The sequence below is a fragment of the Erinaceus europaeus genome, chromosome 3 (assembly GCF_950295315.1).
Source record: "Erinaceus europaeus chromosome 3, mEriEur2.1, whole genome shotgun sequence".
Taxonomy (NCBI): domain Eukaryota; kingdom Metazoa; phylum Chordata; class Mammalia; order Eulipotyphla; family Erinaceidae; genus Erinaceus; species Erinaceus europaeus.
In genome coordinates, this window is record NC_080164.1 from 73188895 (window position 1) to 73198119 (window position 9225).

General features: G+C 44.3%; 1 long non-coding RNA gene across 1 annotated transcript; it reads right to left on the reverse strand.

The window, feature by feature from the left end:
* Positions 1-2050: 2050 nt before the first annotated feature.
* LOC132537676 (uncharacterized) lies at positions 2051-3037 on the reverse strand. The gene is made up of 2 exons (XR_009549137.1): positions 2973-3037; positions 2051-2568 (listed from the first exon to the last, which is right to left on the reverse strand). It is a non-coding gene; the product is annotated as an uncharacterized LOC132537676 (long non-coding RNA).
* Between the last annotated feature and the right edge of the window lie 6188 nt (positions 3038-9225).

Sequence of the window (9225 nt, forward strand, 5' to 3'; positions counted from 1 at the left end):
ATCTCGGAGCCCCAGGCTCATGCGAGTCTCACTGACACAGGTTGCAGCTAGAGACAAAGGCTTGTCGGTATTTTAGATGAAGGTGTCTGTTACAGAAGCAAAGGGCACACTGAAAGTAAACTTTCCAGAGAATAACTGGTGGGCACTGCAAGGGAGTCAAAGGTAAACTCCAGTATAGGCTCCTGGAAAGTCTGGAACTAAATTATTTACCTTTAACTGCTACCCAGGAATAGCCTGCATGTGTAACACTTCGCAAACATCAGCTCAAACAACTAGTTAGTGATAGCACTGAGGTTTGAAGGCCTGGTGAAAGAGACATAGACACATAGACAGACATAGACACAAATATAGACATAGACACAGACAGATAAAGACACAGACAGAGACGACACAGACAAACAGTCATAGACATGGAGGGAAAGAGAGAGGTGTAAAGATATATATATTTTTTGCCTGAGGTGTAAAGATATATATATATACCTTAGAGTCTTACCTAGCTCTTCTATCTATTCAGTAGATACATATGGAGAAACTACTATGTATCATTTCAGCTTAAGGCTGAATTCGAGGTGGAGGCTAATGAATGAATGAATGACCTAATATGTTATTTAATTAAGGGACTTAGACAGCCAAGAGGGAGACACACCATGGAAGGGTCAGTCCTGTGGTCTGCTTCCCACTAGTGATCAGTCTGGGCTTTCCTACTCAGAGTTGACTAGGAATCAGGGTGTGGTTACACATCCAAGGCTATTCTGAACTTGCTCTAGAAGGAATGGGTACCTGAGGAAAGCATCTTGGTGATCAGTGATGACAGGTAGACCACAAAAGAAAATTGTGTTATAGAATATGACCATATATTTAATATATACTTTTTAAAAAGTTATGATTTAGACACTGTCCATGGTCCAGACACTGACCAATCAGAACAGAGACTGGCTGTTGCCATGATTCCTGAAGATGTCAGTCCCGGGGAGACACTTCCTGTCTGACAGAAAAAAGATCCTTGCTCAGAACATTAGAAAAATACTTTTATGGGAGTCGGGCGGTAGCCTCAGCGGTTTAAGCGCACGTGACACAAAACGCAAGGACCCATGTAAGGATCCCGGTTTGAGCTCCCAGCTCCTCACCTGAAGGGGAGTCGCTTCACAAGCTGCAAAGCATGTCTGCAGGTGTCTATCTTTCTCTCCCCCCTGTCTTCCCCTCCTCTCTCCATTTCTCTCTGTCCTATCCAACAACGACATCAATAACAACAATAATAACTACAACAATAAAACAAGGGCAACAAAATGGAATAAATGAATAAATAAAAGAAAAAAGAAAAATACTTTCATAAGCTGAAGTCAAGAAAGGGCAGGGGTCAGGGTCTAGGGGAGTGAGAGAGAATGTGATTTTCATATGAGAAGTAAGCTGGCATTAATGCAGGCTAGAGAGAGCTGAGAAAGGGAAGGAGGGGGTGAGAGGACTGAGCAGTGACCACAGAAGGGGCAGAGAATCTCAGAGCAATGCCAAATGATTTGTGTTGTTGCCACATCAATCCACCTCTAACCCCAACCTTTGGTGAAAGCTGTTCTACTACTTATACTAGTATGTTGGGTGCATGTTGCTGTTCTGGTGGGAGTTAGGGTAGGTGACTGAACCTCCCATCTGAGTTCTTGCAACATCAATCATGAACAATACAAGTGCAGGGGGCGGGGAGAGTCTAACCAGAATGAACTCAGCAAAAGCCCACAATCAGGGGAGGCCATGACAGCACCAGGACCTGCAAAAATATCTCCCTTTCAGGCTGTGTTCTGATTTTGGTCCAGCAGGGTGGGGTCTAAGTCTCTCTTGTTGTATGGTGAAGGGTGGTTAGACTAGGGCAGGGGGAAATAGCATAATAGTTATGCAAAGGGACTCTCATGCCTAAGGCTCCAAAGTCCAGGTTCAGTCCCCTATACCAACATAAACCAGAGCTGAGCAGTGCTCTGGTTAAATCAAAGAAAAAAATTAAAAGAAAAAAAAAAAGGTGGTTAGACTCCAGCTGACCCCAGATTATAAGCACAGGCAGAAAAGAGATAACAGCATTTGATTTTTCTTCTTTTCTCTTTTTATTTATATTTTTAATTAACAGTGGGTTGCAAGATTGTAAGATTACAAGGTGTACACCACATCCACTGAAAGAGAGTGTTTTAGTTGAGGCTGAAAGGAGAGAGAGAAGTCAGAACACCACTCTGATACATGCAGCCCTGGCCATTGAACCAGGAGCCTCAGGCATGAAAGTCTGATGTTCTACCAGTTGAGCCATTTCCCCAGTTCCTTTGATAGATTCTTAATTAGTGCACCACTCCCTGTAGCTTCCTGGGAAGGGTGCACAGTCAGAAAACATCTGAAGCAAGATGGTCTTCATTTATGTTCAATTAATCATTTGGCTGGATATGGAATTCTGGGTTGGAAAATGTTTTCCTTTGGAATTTACAAGCATTGCTTCATTTCTTCAATGCTATGTAGCCTTGATTTCTATCTTTAGCTTTTTCTTTCTTTCTTTCTTCTTTTTTTTTTCCATCAGAATTAAGGTATTCAGGATATGCTCTTGAAAAGAGAAACATAACACACTTGAAAACCCAAGAAAATGAACAGAGCTCAGATGAGTTCTGCTTTGGGTTTGCTCAGCTCTGATCACAGTACCCTCCCACCAACAACATGAAATTGGTGTTTCTGAAGTTCCTTTTTTTTGTTTTTTTTTTGTTTGTTTCCCTTTTCCTTTTTTTTCTGGAGAAGGAAAGGAGGGAGGTATTGTGGTTCCAGTGTATAGCAAAGGCTTGAGGTGTTGGCTGCTTATGGTAAGGCAATGACAAATCAACCTCTGAGAGCCTATCTCAGGTCACACTGAGTGGGGAGGCTCCTGAAGATTCTCTCACTGAGTCCCTTAACCCCTGAGCAAAGTAGAATGATCGCCCCCAGGTAGCAAAAGCATAGGATGCTAAGAAACATACCTCCTTGCCCCCTCAAGAGCATCCATGACCTGCCAGTCCTGCTGGTTGTGGGGACAGGGACCACACAGAACATCTTGTCATCTCTGAAAAACAGGAACAGCAAAAGTCAAAGATCTGAATTTCCTCCCCTGACTGGAATTAGATTTAGGAGTTTGACATCCCTAGCTGAAAGTGAAAGGGAAGCAGGTTTTTGTTTGTTTTTGCTTTTAAAAGACATTTATTGATTAATGAGGTGGGGACAAGACAGACCAAGAACCAGAGCATCACTCTGGTACAGGCAGGGCCCTGTATCAAACTCAGGACCTCATTCATGCTTGAGAGCCCATCGCACCACCTCCAAAGTCACAAAGGGGGCAGGTTTTCCCTCAACCTCCGAGCCCTTTTTTGATGTGACTTTCTCAGGGAAAAGAGAGGAGCTCAGGCAGAGCCTGAGTGTTGCAGAAGCAATGCCTGCTGGTTGGAACAGATAGCTAACTGGTCTTAGGGCTGGAAGACCACATCTATTCTCCCCTTCTGAGCTTCCCACTTGAACCAACTGCTTCCTGTCCCTGAAACATAAACTTAATCCTTGCTAAAATTGGGACTTGAGGTCTTTCTGAAAAAGAAAGTTGTGGAGGCTCTGAAATCTGAACTCATAGGAGTTAAAGCACCCCTGGCCTAGCCTAGATTGACATTTGGTAAAGCCAGCAGACTGTGAAGCTGAGCCAGGTGGGGGCTTGAGCCAGAGGACAGTGTTAATCCCTGAACTTGGAGCGTCTGCTGCTCAGTCAGCACAATGGCTGTGGGGCCTGCTTATTTGTGTGACTTACCACAGGTGGCCAAATCTCCAGGTGCAGATGTCCCCAAACAAGGTGACACCAGGACTGAGAAAGTTCTGGTCAGAGCAGACAGTTAAACACAACACCGTACCATTAGTTGACTTCTTTTTGGAAGGGGAAGGAGTTGGAGGGAGGTGAAGTAGGCACATCTTAAGGATTGTCTGGAGTGGAAAGAAAGCTTCCCTAGAGCTGCCTGTGACAGGACTCCTCCATGGCTTGAAGGAGGCCTTTGGGAACTGACAGGGTCTGGGCCACATCTTCTGGTCCTCATTCCACAGTGGGGTGTCTGTCTGGGGCCTTTTGGCTGTGCTAAAACAAACTTGCATTGTTTCCAGAGACACAAAATGTCTTGAGTGAGGCAAAGCAGATTTTGCCAAATTCTACAAGGAAAGAAGGCTGAGGGAGGGGAGGGGGCTTTAAGTGGAAGATGCCACCCCACCCTTCAACACCGCTATCTCCTGACTTCCAGTAACCTCCGTATAGACAAGTCCTAAAGTCCATCCCAGAGTTATGCATAGTGGGAATCTGAGTTCCTGAAGGGGAAAAAAGAAGAGTCTGTTGAGTGTCTACCACGTTCTATATATTTTGTAAATGAACCATAATTGTGTGCTGGGTTCAAATTCTGACCTTATCACTTGCTAACTGTATGGTCTAGCTTTTCTGTGCTGCCATTTTCTGGGAATTGAAATGGATCAAATTGTGGTTTATTATGGAGGGTTATATTGGAGGCTACCTCAGTTAAAGGTATTAAATATTAGCACAATGCTCATAAAACACACTCAGTGTGTGCTAATTTTCATTACTATAAAAGAGCTGCTATTAATTACAATAGCACTTTCAGACTTTGTGACTACGCTGAAAGTTGGGCATTATTACACAGTCACTGCCAGGTATGGAGACTGAGGCTCAGCAGTGATGAAGCGCTTTCTTGGGGTCTGACAGTTAATGAGTGGCAGGCTCAGGATTCAAGCTCAATTCAGCCTGGCTCCAGGGCCCACAGTTGTGAGCTGGGGACGTGGCTAGACTTCTGATACTGATACTGATGCTGAGCTGTGTAGAGGTTGGAAGCAGAGAAGACAGTCTGCCCTGTTGGGCATCACATTCACGGCCCACCTGCTCTCTGGACTTCATGGGCCTGACCACTGTCTATCTGGGCCTGGATGCCCTCCAAAGTTACTGGCTCCTACCCAGGCCTCAGGGCACTTTGCACTTGGAGTGCTCACTCTTGTGGAGTGAGCTCTGCCAGCAGGGCCCCTGCTCTGAGCTGCACAGTTGGCCTGCACAGTTGGCCTCCTGTTCTTGCACAGACAGCTTATTGAAGCTGAGCCGAAGTAGCTTGGGTTTTAAATTCTGGCACAGCCACACCAGCTGGGTGACTTTGTGTATGTTTTGTGTTTTTTTTTAAGATTTTATTCATTTATTAATGAGAAAGACAGGAGGAGAGAGAGAAAGAACCAGACATTACTCTGGTACATGTGCTGCCGGGGATTGAACTCAGGACCTCATGCGTGGGAGTCCGATGCTTTATCCACTGCGCCACCTCTCGGACCACAACTTTGTGTATGTTACTTGCTCTCTCTGGGTGTTAGTTTTCTTGTTCTCCTTTCCTTTTGTTTTCTCTTCCTTCCTTTCCTTTCCTTAGCTATCTCTCTGACCCAAGTCTTGGTTTTCTTTAACACCAGGGCAATGGTACCTTGTCCTCTTCTCTGTGTCCCTGTGAGAATTACACAGATGATGAATATGGCAGTGTTTGGAAAGCGTCAACCTTTCCTCCTACCCCTTTGTCATGGATAGAGATAAAGTGCATCTCTGGGACCAGAGGACTGTGGAGTTTGGGGCCAGAACCTAAATTTCATCTTCAGATATGGACTTCATGGGTGTCACCCTTAATAAAAGTAAATGATGCATGTGCTCATTTTAGTTAATGTTGCCCCCACAAAAGTGTAGGCTTATGAAATTCTACCAAGATTGTTAACTGGAAGATATCTCAGTATTCTTTATAAATCAAAAATATTTCCTTTTGTTGCCAAGGTAGTTGGATTCCCTCTGCCTTGAAGTAGGCAGAGGGGTGCTGCTGGCTGGCTGGCTGGGGTCTGGGAGAACTGCCTGCTACCAGGCTTTGCTGAGAACCAGTGTGGGGAGGGCGCAAAGGGCTGTTGTCTCAGATGCCTCAGTTTATTTCCTCTGAGCAATGGGTGGTGGATATGTTGGGGAAGTCCCACGGGATAGTATTCCTTCTCCTCCTCCTCCAGTTCTAAGTTTCTGCAATTAGATCTTTCTTTCTCCCTCTGCTTCTTTCTACCCTCCCACTCACCGCCTCTCTCCCTAACCCCCACACCCACAGAATCTCTATCTCTGCTGTCAATCAGGCCAAATCAGCTCAGGGCAGAGACTCCATGCATTCCTGGAAACTGACAATCTTTTAATGCCCCCTATTGCAAAAGCAGCCTTTCTTTGGGGTGAAAAGAAGGGCAGCCAAAATCTGTGTTTCTATTATGGGGTCCAGAAGGAGGGAGGGCATTTGCTCTAGAGCTAATCAGGGAGACATTTAAAAGTAAGAATGGTGTGACTTTGGGGGAGGGACCAGTCCAAGGGGTTTTGTGGTCACCTGGTGGAACAGGTCCTAGGCCACCCAGTGGGTGGAGGGTGTGTGGTAGAGAGCATATGGGGTGAAGGACCAGAGGGAATTCAGTCATTCTGAAAACCACATTCAGAACTGGTCTCCAGGAGAGGGTGGGAGAGCCTAGATAAAATGTCTGAGTTTCTTTACTGATGGACCCATCTGACTGACAGAGAGTGAGAGATAAATAGGGGACTGAAAATATGCCAAGTGCAGAGGTTGGGAAGGAGAGGGAGTGAGGGTCAGGGATGGAGAGATACAGAGGGGAGAGAGAGGGAGGGAGGGAGAGAGAGAGAGAGAGAGAATGGAAAGAGGAAGAAGTGAGGTGAGTAGGAAGGAGAGAAGGGAGGGAAAGCAGAGAGGAGGAAGGAAAAACAGATCAGAAGGAAGATAAAAAGAAAGAAAGAGTGAGAAAGGAAGATTATTTCCCACATTGTCACCCGTCGCTAACCCTCCAAGACAGAGGAGGCAGGGGCAGGGGGCACACAGCAAGAATGAGCCCACATCCCTTCTCAGGCCATTGCCTCGTCCCCACTCATGCTCTCACAGCAAGGCTGGGCACTGCCTGTCCTCACCACATAGCCTGGGAGGGCTAGTTACACAAGACAGGAGGTGCACAGGGTCCGAAGTGCACAGGGAAGCAGTCAGTCCCAGAAGCAAGTTCTAGCAGCACAGTCAGGGACATAAAATGGAGTATTCCAAAAAAACTGGACATAAGGCTACATAATGTTATTAATCACTGCTATTTAAATATAAAAAAGACATCAATTTAAAAAGTGTCTCAAGTATTGTTCTGTTAAATCTCTGTGCTGAGCCTGCTTCCATCATACATACACATATATTTGTTCACTGTATCTACCTTGTTTGCGTGTGTGTGTGTGTGTGTGTGTGTGTGTGTGTGTGTGTAAAATCAGAAGTTTGCTGGAACTGATTATATTTATTTTTTACAACCTGGTACTACTTCCATGTTAAGCAACATATGACAGCTAATCGAGACATCATTAGTTTTCAAAGCTGTAGATCTCCCACTCGTTTTTTTTCTTATTGATTCAATAATGGTTGACAGGACTGTGGGATAAAAGGGGTATAATTCCACACAATTCCCACCACCAGAGTTCCATATCCCCTCCCCTCCATGGGAAGTCTCCCCATTCTTTATCCCTTTGCGAGTATGAACCAAAGATTTCTATGGGGAGCAGAAGGTGGAAGGTCTGGCTTCTGTAATTGCTTCTCTGCTGGACATGGGCATGACAGGCACTTTGTTTGCTTTTAAAAAGCATCTCTGTACTAGGTCCCAAAATAAAGATCCCTATCTTATCTGAATGTCTTCAGATCTTTATCTTCAGATATTTATCTTTATCTGAATGTCTTCAGACCTTTATCTTTCCATGCACCCATTCATTTAAGTAGAATCCATTCCTTCAGCAGACTGTTGGTAGAATCTCTATGGTGTGTCTAGCACTCTGCTTTATTGGCTCACCTGGGCAAATGCCTTAGTCCTTGCCCTTGGCGCAGGGTGGGGGGTTCCCTCTTTACAGAGGAAACACACATAAATAATTTTCTGAAAAACAGGAAACAGGTATCTGTTACAAGTGGTCTGGTTGTGGCTCCAAGCTGCAGAGGGAAAGGTTGCTCCCTGCCATGCAAGAGTGGAGAGACAGAACTGGCATCTGTGTTTGTCTGATTTACCTTTAAAAATATCATTTTAAAAGTGCATTAAACTTTCTCATAGTTTAAAGGAGAACTATAAAGCAAATATCTATAACCAGTCATGAACTTAAGAAATGACTAGAATGCCCTCCCCTGGAACCCTCCCCCCCACACACACTATTCTGGCTTTGCTGCTTATGGTTTATTTGACTCCTGTAAAGGCTTGACTGTGTGTGTGCCCTCATTCATATTAGGATGGGCTGTAGGAAACTACTATTCTTGTGAGACAAAAATGGTTCAATATCAGCAGTTCCACAGTGTTCAGGCTAATACATTAGTTGGCCTGGGGGCTTGGTAAAGAAGTATCATGCTGTATGGGTGAGTATACTCTGCTATACTGTGAGAAGAAGATAGAGAGAAAACTGAAGAGATTCATAAAGGTTTTTCTCTGCCACAGCCATTACTGTCTTGCCCACATTCCCTACCATAATCTGACATGTTGGAAAAGGTCTTCTTTTTGGTACCACTGGAACTTTACTACTGTTCCCAGAATCATATATAACATATAGTGATTATATGTAAATTATGATGATACATTATATCATGTAAATACATGCTATAGAAATTATAATCATAAATTATATATAAGTACTACATATATGTGTATATATACATATATAGTTTTGACCACAGATTAAAAAAAAAAAAAAGACTGAAGGAGAGTGAGACAAGAAAAAGGAGAGACACCACAATACTAGCTCACCACTTGTGAAACTTCCCCTTGTGCGTGGTGCCCAGGTCTTTGTACATGGTACTCTACTTGATGAGGTAACTTCTGGCCCCCATGTTAGGAATTTTTTAAAGCATCCAAAGATGTGAAGGAAACTCTTCAATCTATGGGCCTAATTTTCCACTGAAAAAATTGTGGTTTATGTCTATAGTGGCATGAAGAAGGATTTATTACCATGAAAACACTTTCTCTGGGCAGTGAAATAGCTCATGTAAGAAGAATGCACCTACATTGTCATATGTGCCACCTATAGTTGAGCCAAGCCCGCACCACATTGCGGGAAGCTTCAGTGTTGTGGTGTCTTTCCCTCTCTCTGTCTCTCCTACTATCTGAGAGCTTGTTTGGAGGTTCAAGCAGGGGAGCGCAGCTAATCGT